Below are 14,272 nucleotides of genomic sequence, written 5' to 3'. Positions count from 1 at the left end.
TGCGGAGGCCATCTTTTCTGGAAGACAACAGCCAATAAAATTTTGAGAGCGAGATATTATTGGCCAACTCTTTTTGCTGATGTGTACAAAACAGTAGCAAGCTGCCACGGATGTCAGATTTTTCAAGGTAGGAGGAAGTTGCAACCTTTACCACTCAAGCCCATTGAAGTAAGTGCTCCATTTCAGCAGTGGGGTTTGGATTTCATTAGCAAGATCCATCCTTCTTCTTCAGCGTAGCACAAATGGATCCTCACAGCGACGGATTATTTCACCAAATGGATTGAGGCGATTCCCATGAGGCAGGCCACTGATTCAGTAATCATTTCATTTCTTGAAAACAACATTTTGTCTCATTTTGGCTGTCCAAATAAGTTGATCACTAACAATGCAGCAACCTTTAAATCTAAAAGTATGATTGAATTTTGTCATAAATATAAAATCACTTTGGGGCACTCAATCACCTATTACCCACAAGGCAATGGATTGGCGGAATCCTCAAATAAATATTTGGTCAACATTATCAAAAAGTTGCTGGAAACGAACAAGAAAAGTTGGCACAAAAAGTTGGTCAATGCACTTTGGGTAGACAGAGTAAGTCAAAAGAAATCTATAGGCATGTCTCCTTTTGAGCTTGTGTATGGTGTGGACACAGTCTTCCTGACCTCTCTTGCAGTCCCGGTGGTTAAACTCCTACAAGAAGCGGGCAACGAAGATGATCATTTGCAATGGAGAATCAATCAAATGATTCATTTGCAACAAACTAGAGAGGAGGTATTTCAGAACACTTTCAAGCTGCAAGAGAGAATCAAGAAGATATATGATCGAAAGGCAAAGGTAGACAAGTTTCAAATAGAAGACATAGTGCTGAAATGGGATGCAAGGAACAAAGAGAAAGGTAAACATGGAAAGTTTGAAAATATTTGGAAAGGACCTTATAGGATTGCTGCATATCGGGGCCAAAATTCTTTCCTTTTGCAAGAAATGAATGGAGAAGACTATCCCAGTGGGCTGGTCAACGGTCGGCTACTCAAACGGTACTATTTTTGAAGTATTTTCTGTTGTCATATGTATCATTGTACATACCGGTTTGTTTAAATTCCATTACAAGTGTGTATTGTTTTCATGCTTTCAGTTTGGGGCCCGAGGTGAAGGCTATAAAACTGAGGTTTGATTTCAATTTTGGTTTGGTTTGTTTGAGTCAGGTCTTTCAGTTGATTTCAGTCTTGAAATTGGGTCAGTTTTGAGTCACATTTCAGTCCTAAAATTGAGTTAAGAGTCTCGTTTTTGTTTTTTGAAGTTATTGACTCCATAGCCCAATGGACGAAGGCACTACCTACTTTCCCAGAGATTTGTAGTTCTTGGCACCTCCAAGGAGTTACCATCCCCATTGGAGCCAATGTTAGTGTCGGTATGTTCATCCCTCCGTCAGAGATCAAATTCTCTTGTTGCATTGCATATTACGTGTCTCGCTCAATCAGCTACATTCCATTAGGAGCATGGATCATCTGACGGTAGTGGCTTGTTGTACATTTTTCCTCATGTCCTTTACCTGCTGGCCCATTTCCATTCATCAAGATCATTTGCAGTCACTTTTTGTCTTTAAATTTGCAAGAGTCATTTCTAGGGTTTTAGTTTCATTAGTTCTGTGGTTTCATCAAAAAGGTCTTCAAAATGTCCAATAGAAGACAGCAGACACATGAGGAGGTTGAATAAAGTTCCAGTACCAATAAAATTCACAATCTCATGCTCAGAAATGTATTTTTCCTCAAAACCCTGTTTTGAGGAAAAACAGAGTATTTTAGGTTTTTGTTGTATAAATTCATGTAATTTCATTTCTCTTATATGTAAATCACTTCAATGGCAACCCTAGTCACCTTGCCAAGCTTCAGCATCTCCATCCCCTGCAAGGCAAACAAAAAATCAAGTCATTCAGTTCATCAAAGGCACAAATAAAATAAACTCCCCAAAAACAAAGTTGAAAAAGTAAGTCACATTGCAAACATTATAAAAGTGGGTTCTATGAAGGAAAAATCAAAAGCTCTTGTATATAAATCATTTTTACAATTCAAAAAGCTCATTGGCACTCAAAGAAGAAAGATTGAGCAAATTGAAGGTTGTGATTGGAGAAAGAAGCAAAATCGCAGCAAAGAGTTCAGGTTTTGGAGGCGCGGTGCTTTGGGTTTGAGGCGCAGCGCATACAAGTGGCGTGGTGCATTGGGTCGCCCTCCACAGTGTTAAATTTATACTGGCGCGATGCATACAAGAGGCGCGGCGTGTTGGGTTTGTGGCGCGACGCATAGAGCTGCCAAGCCCGATTTCATCATTAACTCCCTCAAATTGCCAAAATTGCTCAAGTCTTCTAGTGTGCAAGTAAGTCAAGCCCTTTTCCTTGCTAGTCAAAGAGGTTTTCTTAAAAATTTATGGTGGTTGTGTGAAAAAAATCAAACCCTACTCCCTTGCAATTTCTCAAAAAATGATTGCCTAGGGTTTGCATTTGTCATTTTGCTGCCAAGTTCACTCCACCACTCCCTCACTTTTGATCCCTCCATTTGTTTCCCTGTTTCATCCACTCATTCCTTAACTTCCATATTCCTAAAACAAAAAGTCATTCACCCCTATCCCCAATTCTTATTTTCCCAAATCCTAACTAAAAAATCCCCAAACCCTAATTGTTGTCCCTAAGCTTACACACTATTCCCTAAACTCCCTATTTCCCAAAAAAAACCTATCATAATATTCCCAAAACCCCTCATACCCTCTCCCTCCACAGTCCCTCATACATTCTTACCCTTGGTGGCAGAAAACTAAAATTGCCAAATCTCTTCATACTCATCAGGAAAACTCACACATTAGCAAGCATGGAATCTGATCCTTCATATGACCAAGATGAAGAGACACACAGTGACTCTCTTACATAAGTGCATGCACCAAGGAGACCTCACAAGGGTGGCAAACATATACGAGAAGAGCCTACTTCACTTGCTGAGCTGCAGGCCTACCCTCTTGCTATCACATGTTTCCAACACCAATCTTATTATCAGTTTTGTGAGATGGTTGCTAGAGTCCATTATCATCATGAGTTAGCCCGGTTGTTTGTGCTTCATTTACATAATGACCAAGCCACTCTAGCTAGTGTGACATTCACCTTGGCACCGAAGTCTATTTCTCTAGCAACCGACATTCCTAATGTCAGAGAGCAGTGGAATAAAAGGTAGCAGATTGACAGGGAACATTATGAACCATACATCAAGCCCGGTTATTTGAGACAACTCAGCAGATTTTTTCCCTTTCAGTACCTGAAAGACTCATATGCTCCCATGATGAAACTCATAATGAAGTATTTCAGCTGTGAGGGTTGGTTTTCTTGCTTATATGCTTATCATATTAGATTGTTGATGCACTTTACCAGGGTGAGAATGATGAATCTCCCCTACTTCATGTGCCGAAATATTGAAAAGATGACCACCCTAGTACAACAGAAGAATCCTCAGTAGCAATTTAATAGTATATACCATTTTGCACTCATATGCTCCCATGATGAAACTCATAATGAAGTATTTCAGCTGTGAGGGTTGGTTTTCTCGCCTATATGCTTATCATATCAGATTGTTGATGCACTTTACCAGGGTGAGAATGATGAATATCCCCTACTTCATGTGCTGAAATATTGAAAATATGACCACCCTAGTACAACAGAAGACTCCTCAGCAGCAGTTTAACAGTATATACCATTTTGCACTCATCAAAATTGTGGTCATGCATCAGCTTGGTTTGCAGGGCATCTCATGGGAGGATTTCATTTCTCATGAGTTCTTCATAGCTCCTCAGGTACCTCCAGAGACTTTTCATGAGACAGGTGGACCTTCTCATCAGCAAGAGGGTCATGAGACACAAACCGCTAGTGTGCCGATGTTTGTCACCTATCAAAAGGGCACTAGACGGTTGTTTGTAGCAGCAAAGCGAGTATTATCTCCACCCAGGGTGGAAGGGGTCTCGCTTCCTTCTTTAGCATAGCAGGTTCTAGATAAGGGCAAGAAGCCATTACATGATGAGGGGCCTTCAGGTGAGCAGGAGACCGATTTCATTCTCATTCAGGATGATGACACAGATTTGGGCCCACAAAGCTCAAAGCTCAAGGAGGTCATCCAAGAGCAACAGGTGGACATCAATGCTTTGTCCTTCAACTTCAAAAGAGCCGAGTGGATAATAAAGTACCTGGAGCAAAGAAACAAGCAACTAGAGGATCAACAAACCATAATGGAGCTTAGAAACATACGAGAAAACTGGCAAGTTTCCAAAAGGAGGAAAGTCAAGTTCACAACGCTTGAGCAAGAAATCAATGTTCATCGTGAGTCTTGGTTGGAGAGGACTAATATCCACTTGGAGAGGATGCTGGAGAATGCCATCAATGAGAAGAATATGTTGAGAAACATGCATATCACTATTTGTCAAGGAATATGGTGTGCCAAGCTAGAATCAGGAACTTGAAGCCCAAGTTGAAGAAGAGATCGAGGAGGAAAAAAGCAGAAGATAAACTTCAGATCTTAGCCGAGGCTTCCTTGGCCCAACATAGCACTTGATGGAGAACACTCAGCCCAAATTTCAAAAAAATTGGGGCACTTTTTGCATTTTTGAAATTTTTGGGCTAAAACATAGAATTTTCTGCCCAATGTGTCGTGCCACCTGGCGCTCGCTTTTGATGGAAGCCTCCAAATGACAAACAATTAGTATCATTAGATTTTTCTTGGAAAAATATGCATGCCTACCAATGGCCAAGAAATTTTGACAGACTTTGAGCCCCCAAAAAGGTCAAAAACACCCAAAAAATGACCTTAATGCCGCTATTTTGACACACAGGAAGAAGTGTTGGGAGAACTCATTTTTGGAGGCGAAAATGGAGGCCAAATTCAAAAATTCCGCTTGTTCTAGAAAGTAGACAGGTAGAACTTTCCAACAAGAACACTTGGAGAAAATTTGGACACTGGGAAGGCCTCGAAAAGTGGCTAAAAACAGGCGCTACGCATAGAGAAATAAGTGCGGCGCATTGGGGAAATTTTGCTCAGTTTGACCAAGTATACTCTGTTTTTCGCCTAGCTTCTTGATAGTTTGACTTTTCTCTTTCTTAATGTCAAAATTATCATGTAATTTAATGTAAATTGATGGATCTTGATGTAATTATGTCAAATTTTCACTCATGGAGGTAGATTCATCTATCAAAAAGTAGTTTGCAACTGAATGAATCAATTCCCTAGTTTCTAGAGGCAAGTTGTTCCACTGCCTAATTTGTAGTTCTCAGTTTAGAATTAGTTGTAACAGCTCATAAACTCATGAGCTCGACCCCTAGAGGCTAGGATGAGTTTTTGTTTGCCTATATCTTGTGATTTTTCCATCATTAGCATGGTTGGACTTTTGAGAAAGCTTGGAGCTTCATTGTATACATTTTCTCAACAGTTTTGGCTAAGGAATAGACCAAGGTTTGTAGCACTCTATTGGATTCATGTCACATGTTGCTTTGATATTGTGTTTCCTTCTGTAAATGTAAGTTTATATGTGTTTTATGTATGTCGTTATCTCTCTTTCTTCTTCTTAACTAAAACAAACAAGGATAAAGGTAGAATCCATTGAAATTGCAGTGCTCTACCTAGGGTTTGCTTAGTTATTGATGTTTTCAGCTGTTTGAAGAGGTTCCTTGAGGTTTTCTTGCCCTCTTCAACTCCTCACCTATCTAAATCTATCTATTTCATTCAATTTTAAGTATAAAATCACTTGCCTACCTTACCCCATTGAGACCTCTGCAAAACTGAGCCTCATTCCCAAGAACCAAAATTTGCCTTTCCATTTGAGCCAACAAAACATCTTTAAATTCAATCAAACTCTTTTGCACACATACCTAGCCTAATATCAGTATTCATATCCATCATCTCAAGCCCTCATTGATCATATTTTTCTGATATTGACAAGGAGAGAGCCCTCTCCCGACCTGGTAGGGCTAGCTACCAGGTTAAGCGTGGTTTGATGTTACCCTAGATCCTGCCTTTCTCAGCTTGAGGTAGATTTAGGCACTAACAAATACAACATATAGTTGAATCAATAATCAATTATAAACTATTTGAGTGATAAGGAATCTCAAAAATAAAATCAAAATAAACGCAATTAGGTAAGAACCACTACTTTGTATTGAACTCAAAGGAGAACAAGCTTACAACCTGGTTTCCTTGATGTCACAAGCCTATTCCAATGGTCTTTGTTCTTTGCCTTGATGACAAGCTTTTTAGGTCCAAAATCAACAGCATATGTTTACAAATCCAAGTTTCTCCAAATCCTCTAGTCTTATGCTCAATTTATAGGTAAGAGGAGGAGGTTTCTAGTTCCTCTTCTCAATGGATATGATGCTTAAGAGGAGGAGATTAGTTCCATGAAACAAGGGATGAGGCGTAGGTATGTAGTAGTTTGAGGTTTATAATTTGGATAAGATTGCTCCATCAAATATTCTATAACTTTATTTTTTATTTTTACTTGCGTGAACATGATTGCGCAGTTTATAGTGGAATATAGTGCACAGAATTGCACAAGACACAATGGTAAAAACTACACATTCACAGGTAATGGCTAGGAAAACTACACAAATGATCAAAATGGTTTCTAAGAAGTGCAACTAAAAATTCCTTTTGTCCCTGGTATTTTGTTACTTCAAGATTGATATGGGATTCACTTGAGACACTCATCGGATGGTGAGAGATCTAAATCGATAGTCATGGTGACAAAATTTAGTGTAACATATTGCCCCCTAAAGTGTAAAGCTAGAAAAGATGTTTGATGACTGAAGCACTTTATCATGTCAAAGGTTTGAATCAGATATCAATTGGTTGAAGACCTGAAACAGACAATCAAGGATTACCATATCAATATATAATCATCATTAAGGTTGGCTTTCCCATACTCAGAGCTTAAATATCTCAATGAATAAGAAGGGAAATACACAAATATCCATGTCAAAAGTAGACACAATATGGATGTAGCCATCAAATATGGATCTATCTGTACAACCATGAATACACAACTCCACAAAACCTGGATGGGTAAAACTAGATCCAGAGTCTTGATCTTCATCTCTATCGATCCATAGTATGAATCTAACTATGTGAGTGAATGTCTTGAAGTCGAACATGGTAGAAACCACTTGATTACCGATCAATGATGTGAACTGTTAACAAGTGCGAGAGAAACCACCAATAATGAAAATGGTTCTCAATTTACTTCCAGTACAATATATGAAGTGTGAAAAGATGTCTTGAAGTCAAACACTCATATAATCATTTGATTGAAGTTCAATGGTGAGAACCTGTCATTGAAGGCGAGAAAATTGCCATTAAGGCATGCATGCCCCAAGATACTGAAGAAGGTTTCTAGATCAACTTCCCAAATTTATTCTTCAAAACTTGACATGAGTTTCGTGTCTTTTCCAATTTGTTATGGCAGACTAATCATTCTTGCAGGCAAGAAGAAACTCCCTAGATTTCCAACAAAACCTAGTAACAAACATCAAAATAATGGCTACCTTTCCTTAGCCTATAAATGAAACATGAAATATGTAGTATGTGAAGAATCACTTACCTATTAGAGAATTTCTTTTAGAAGTCCTTTCAGTTCTTTACACAACCAGTATTTCCTAAATTCCTTAGAGGATTTCCCAATGCTTTCCACATCTTCTCCATGATGCTCCAAAAGAGATTTGCAAAGGCAAAAACATTCAAAGGGATCAAAGCATATCGCATATAAAATCAAAGGTAAATGAAACTGCTAACTTAACATAAAGCATATATAGTTGAATCAATAATCAGTTATAAACTATGTGAGTGATCAAGGAATACTGCAAATAACATCAAAATAGATCCAATTAGGAAAGAACAACTACTTTGTATTGAATTCAAAGGACAACAAACTTACAACTTAGTTTTCTTGATGTCACAAGCCTCTTCCAATGGTCTCCTTTCCTTCCCTTGATGACAAGCTCTTCAGACCCAAAATCAACAGCATAAGTTTACAAATCCAAGTCTCTCTGCTTCCTCTAGTCTATTCCTCAATGTATAGGCAAGAGGAGGAGGTTTCTAGTTCCTCTTCTCAAGAGATATCATGCTTAAGAGGAGGATATTAGTTCTATGAACCAAGGGATGAGGTGCAAGTATGTTGTAGTTCGAGGTTTCTAATTTGGATAATATTCCTCCATCAAATCTTCTAGAATTTTCTTTTTTATTTTTACTTTCATGAACATGTTTGCACAATTTATAGTCGAAGACAGTGAGTAGAATTACGCAAGACACAATGGTTAAAAATGCACATGCACAAGTAGTGGCTAGGAAAACTAAAAAGACGCTCAAAAATGGTTTTTAAGCAGTGTAAGCCAAAATTCCTTTTGTCCTTGGTATTGTTTTACTTCAAGCTTCATAGGGAATTCACTTGAGACACTCATCAGATGGCAAAAGATATGAATTGATAGTCACTGTGTCAAAATTTAGTGTAAAAGTACACAACCACAATACAATTCAGTGATCTAAACTAAGGGTTGCCTTTTAGTGAAAAAAAAACCCTAAATTCACATAAATTCTACCATCAGATCATCTGCCTAATGAATGACCCAGATTGACTATGAAATTACAATATTTTATAAGGATTTTTTTCATATATATTTAGTTGCGGAGGCGCTATCCTCGAACCCATGCTAGGTTGGGGGCTCATAAAAATAGTTGTTCCACCCCTAGACCCCCCTGATGGTGATCATACGGGTGACGTTGCCGCCCCATTAGCAAAAAGGATCCAATGCGACTGAAACAAAATACCTATGAAAAATTAGGAAGATAATCAGGCTCCACACCCAACAATCTCCCACTTGGAGACTAATTATACAAAATCCATCGTTGCTTCACTTGCTTGACAATGACTCCACTTGGACTTGGTTGTTTCTAATATTCACCGTCATATTTGATGACCAACTGAAACTAAGAAGAATATTATTTTCTCCCTAGCTACAACTTTTGTTAACCTATCTGCAAGATTCTGGCTAGTGTGTATCTTTTCTAGCTTCAACTGTCCATCTTCCAACACTGACCGTATGAAGTGGTACTTTAGATGTATATGTTTATTATTGGAATGAAATGTTGAGTTCTTTTCAAGATGAATGCCACTCTGGATGTCACTGTATAACCTACCCATATCCTACTTCTTGCCCAATTCATCCATAAACCCTTATAACCAAATCATTTCTTTACCATCCTTTGTAGCAGTAACATACTCTGCTTTCATTGTTGAAACTACAACAATGCTTTGCAATTTTAAAACCAAACAGATAGTTGTTCCACCTACAGTAAACACATACCCTGTGGTGCTCCTCAAAATATCTCTATCACCTGCCATATCTGCATCAACATATCCCTATAGAGCAATGTTTGAACCACCAAAGAATAATTCTTGATTTGTGGCACATCTCAAATACCTGAGAATCCACTTCACTACCATCCAATGTTATTTTCCTAGATTGTTCATATACATGCTTACAACTCCCACTACATCTGCAATATCAGGCCTTGTGCATACCATTGCATAAATTAAGCTTCCAACTGCTGATGCATATGAAAATTTACACATATAATCCATCTCTTCCCGAGTCTTGGGACACATCTCCTTACTTAGTTTGAAATGGATAGCAAAAGGTGTACTATTTGGTTTTTCATTCTACATATTAAGTATTTCTTGCACCTTTTCTATGTACTCACTCTGAGACAATGTTAATTTATTTTTTTTCTTGTCTCTAGTTATTCTCATACCAAGTATTTGTTTTGCAGCACCCAAATCCTTCATTGCAAATGAATTTGCCAATTTTCCTTTGAACACTTTTATTTATGTTAGGTCCCTATAACACTAGTGATTCCCCCATTACTATTGTCATTGTAGCCATTATTTTTATTTTTGTGCCCCTATTGTCTCCATATTGGTATTATTATGCCCCATAGAAGCCCACTATTGTTATTGTTGTGCCCTTATATTATTATTGTTATGTCGACTTTGATTATATTGTGACCCCTTAGACTCCTATATATAGAAAGGAGGTTTTGTCATTTGTATCATCCAAGAATTGTTCATTTGTGTAATGTAAAGGAGGTTTCCCCCTCAAAGAGGTTGGTTTTGAAGTCGTTGGTCTATCTTTTCTTCTATTTTGTGAGCTGGTTGCATAACATTTGGTGCCAAAGGCTTTGGATTCTAGGGTTTTGCTTCTCCAAACAGGCCATCGTGGAATTTTCTCTATAACTTATTTTATATGACGTTTCAAAAGTTGAAATTAAAATCCAATTTTAGATGAAATTGTGATGAACCTCGGGTCTGAATTTCCGATCTTGACTTGTTATATTTTCGGAGATATGATCCAAGTAAGTTAGGGTTTTTGTAGGCTCCTGAATTACATCCTAAACAAGTGACCTTAGAAAAATCATCATAACATTCTCTCTGAGAATCGGAGTGAAATTTCGTAAGAAGTTGCAGAAATAGGATGGATTGTCATTTTCTGTGTATCGTGTTCAGATCCGAAGCTCAAAACAATGACATGTGGAAGGTCATACAAGTTCTCTCCATTGAACCAGTCTATAATCAAGTCATCGTAGAATATTTGGCATAACTCTTTCTTGAAGAATCCAATATTAATCAAAATGGTGGGGTTATAAATAGGACTCAGAGAGCTACCACAAGACACAATTTCAGACCTTGGAGATCCTAAACTCTGATCTAGGTGGCTCCAAAGACACACAGGACACAAAGGGCTTATGAATGCTTGAAAATCAAAGTGCTCAGAATGACTTCGACCTAGGACCAGAGTGTAGATCTTGTTGTCCTGATTGTGGAGGTGTGAACGGTTCGTCAATCCGAGCTCGTATGAAGGAGAACGATCCAGTCAAAGTTTTGGTCAAAGTTTGACTGTGGGCCAAGTTTAAGTGTCCTACAATTTGACTGACCCCGAGGCATGAAACCTAGCTCCCAAAATCAGTTGAAATTGTGGCCTCGTTAATTTTTCCAATATCCCTTATTTTCTAAAGATTTGAAAATCTCCCCTCTTTGAATAAAAAATTAAAAAAATATATAATGTGGTGGTCGGCCACCACCCCCGCCACCTTCAAAATCCACATTATATAACAAAAAATCAATTTTTTTTGGGCTGACGGGCCATCACCCCTGCCAGCCTACCCACAACCTTAATACCAAAAATATCACATTATATTAAATGGGCTTGGGCCTCCAACCGTCATCGCCCAACCAAATTAATACACATTATTATGGGGTGGGAATGGGCCAAACCCCGAAACCCTTACCACATACGCCAATCACATTTAGTTCGGGACCAGCAAGGGTTAAACCCACCCAACCCACATGGCTGGTCCCCAAGTAGGCGGCCCCATAAAAAGAACGCAACCATGAATTGCACAGCCCATCAATACGATGGTACCACCACCTAAAACGATGGTCCACCAACCTCAAATGACTATGCGTGTTCGGTTAAGTGTGGAAGATATGGGGTGGGCCACCAAAAGTGGACCCGACCCCCTTTAAAAAATTAAATTTTGGTTGTTTAAAACAATAATGTGTTAAAAGGGAGGGGCGGGGTTTGACCACCCGAACCCTCCTTAACCATTTACCAAGTTTACCACTGCACCAAACAAATTCGTTGGTTAATCCATCCACGATTTTATAAATAAACCATTTTTCTCAGTGCACCTAAGAGGGAGGAACCAGGAGCAGGCACGGGTTTCGAGACAGAGGAGGCAGAATCTTGGCACATAGTTCGAGGCAACATTTTGCAGGGGGTGAAATTTCACTTTGTCAGAATTTGACAAATTTTATATGGTTTCAGCACTTCTCGATGCCACGAATGCAATGGTGTTGTCCATTTCTCCATTAGTGTTCTACATTTTTTGGCCATTTTTTAGTATGCAGGTGGAACCATGATTGCTGCAAAAACAGGGATCGGAACCATGATCCTTACAATTTTCCCAAGGAGGTAATTTTTCTCCATGTTGGAATATAGTCAAGTTTACAATTGTTTTTCATGGTTTTCTGCAAGGATCGCAATGGCGAGGTCAGATTCACCTTTGGAGTTGCAGATTTTCAGTCCACCCATGGAGCAGAATCTTTGAGGAATCTAAGGGAAATCTAAAAGATTCCTTGAGCCCCAGATTCTCAATTTCTCAAAATTCAAAAATTGGGCAGTCAATTTTGTGCTATTCAATGCCACAAATCTGATGGTGTGTTCATATTTTTCACTTTCTCATTCTATTCTTCAGCCACTTTTCTAAGTGGAATGAAAGCGTCAGCATTTATGTGCGAGCAGTGATTTCCATGCGATTGATGCCATGAGATCGATGGTACAAACAGCTTCAGCAGTTTGAAATCTGCTTCTTCATATGGCCCTTGGTTGTGAGGTATATTTTGTGTTCATGTACTTCTTTTTATACATTGTGCCACATAGATCCTTGCTGATGTTGATGAGGGATCTTGTTTATTACTTGTTTTCATGATTGCTGCTTGATGTGACGTGGAATCGTCTATGTGATGTACTTATTGTCATGATTTTTCATGTTGTGTTTTGAGATCCCTTTTTTGTATTTTGATGGGATACTCATGTGTCGCCATGCATGTTTGTTTTGAGATCCCTTTTATGCCATGTTGGCGGGATGCTCATCATGCATGAGTTTGTGTCATACTAATAGGAGTCTTTTGACTAAGAGTTCCTGTAGTGGAACATCTCTTGGAGCCACTCCTGCGTGAGGGCATTTTCCTTGTATGATAGCAACATCACCTCTATGTACATCATCACTATTGACAACACTTAATGCAGCGGCCTACACCATCTTGACACCGGGGCCTAGAGACGTAGTCCCTCCTGGACGAACTCTGTTATCAACGGCTTATGTTTTTATGTTGCTGATGATTGACATGTTCCTCTTCTTTACAGCATGCACATGTATTCATTTATGTTCTTTTAAAAATGAAATTTAACACATCACGAAAGTAAAAGGTCTTAGAAGGGTCCTCTCATCTCACCTAGACTTGGATCAAGTGGTATCAGAGTGGTATTTGCGTTGATGTATTGCAATGTGAACAATGGAACGTGAAGTGATAGAGGATGAAAAAGTGATGTACGAGACCAAGCTCAACATTTCCAAAAGGGTGGAAATAATGTATGAAACTCTACAGAAAGAGACAGAGGAAAGGGAGTAATTGCAGCTTCAGCTACAAGCCATGGAAGAGGCTCGGGAAAAATTGAAGCACAACAACCAAATTCTTCAAACAGAGAATGTTGAATTGAAGATGTGTCTACATGAAGCGAAAGAGGAGAAACAAAGTTTGCTACGACAGCTACAAGCAAGGGACGAGGCCTTGGAAAAGCTGTAGTGTGACCCATGTGAGGTAAAAAGTAGTTCTCCATCTTCATGTATATTTCCTGATGATGATTTCGCTATTTTTGAAAATCACACCATAGGAATTGGATCCAAACTGTTGAAGAAAATGGGGTATGAAGGAAAAGGCTTGGGTATCAATGGCCAAGGCATTGTCAACCCCATCAAAGTAGAGGAATTACTGTGTTGAACAGGACTTGGGTATGTCAGGAAAGAAGTTGGGGAATGCGTCGAGACAACAAGCGAACCACCAACAACAGATGATGAGAAGCCTTCATCAATTCTTTCCAAAACAACAGAGGAGGTAAAAGATGTTGATTTCCTTTTGGTTTCGTCTTCACATAGTATGATTTTTGTTGGATATGTGGAGATCCCAATTACAGGGACAAACAAAGGCTCCTTACCAGGACGAGGCACAAGGAGGAAGAAAAACTTGGTGTTAATAAACAAGGCATAACTCAACCATTGGAGGTTATGCAGGGACCTCAATTTGCAGGCTCGAGATACACCAAAGGAGAATGCTCGAAGGTGTCATATGCTTCTGAGACATCGTTGAAATCGTCGAGGAAAGAAAATGATGGGAGCACATTCCCATCATCCCATGCCAGTTTCCATTGCAAGGAAAGAGCTAAGGCAAGCTCTCATCGCCATGCTTACACCAGAAACAACAAGGAAAGGTATAACCAGTGTCGATCTTCGAATGTTCATTTCGATTATAATCATGTTGTTAAAGATGAACGTAAACCATGGCATCGAAGAACATGTACCTTTTGTGTAATACATAACCATACATTTTCTAAGTGTTGGAAAAGAATGCAAGCACACAAAAGGTT

The sequence above is a fragment of the Pinus tabuliformis genome, chromosome 6 (assembly GCF_031772625.1).
Source record: "Pinus tabuliformis cultivar Carrire ecotype Pingquan chromosome 6, CPIR1, whole genome shotgun sequence".
Lineage (NCBI taxonomy): Eukaryota > Viridiplantae > Streptophyta > Pinopsida > Pinales > Pinaceae > Pinus > Pinus tabuliformis.
The sequence above is the reverse complement of the archived record's forward strand: the minus strand, read 5'-3'. Positions refer to the sequence as shown.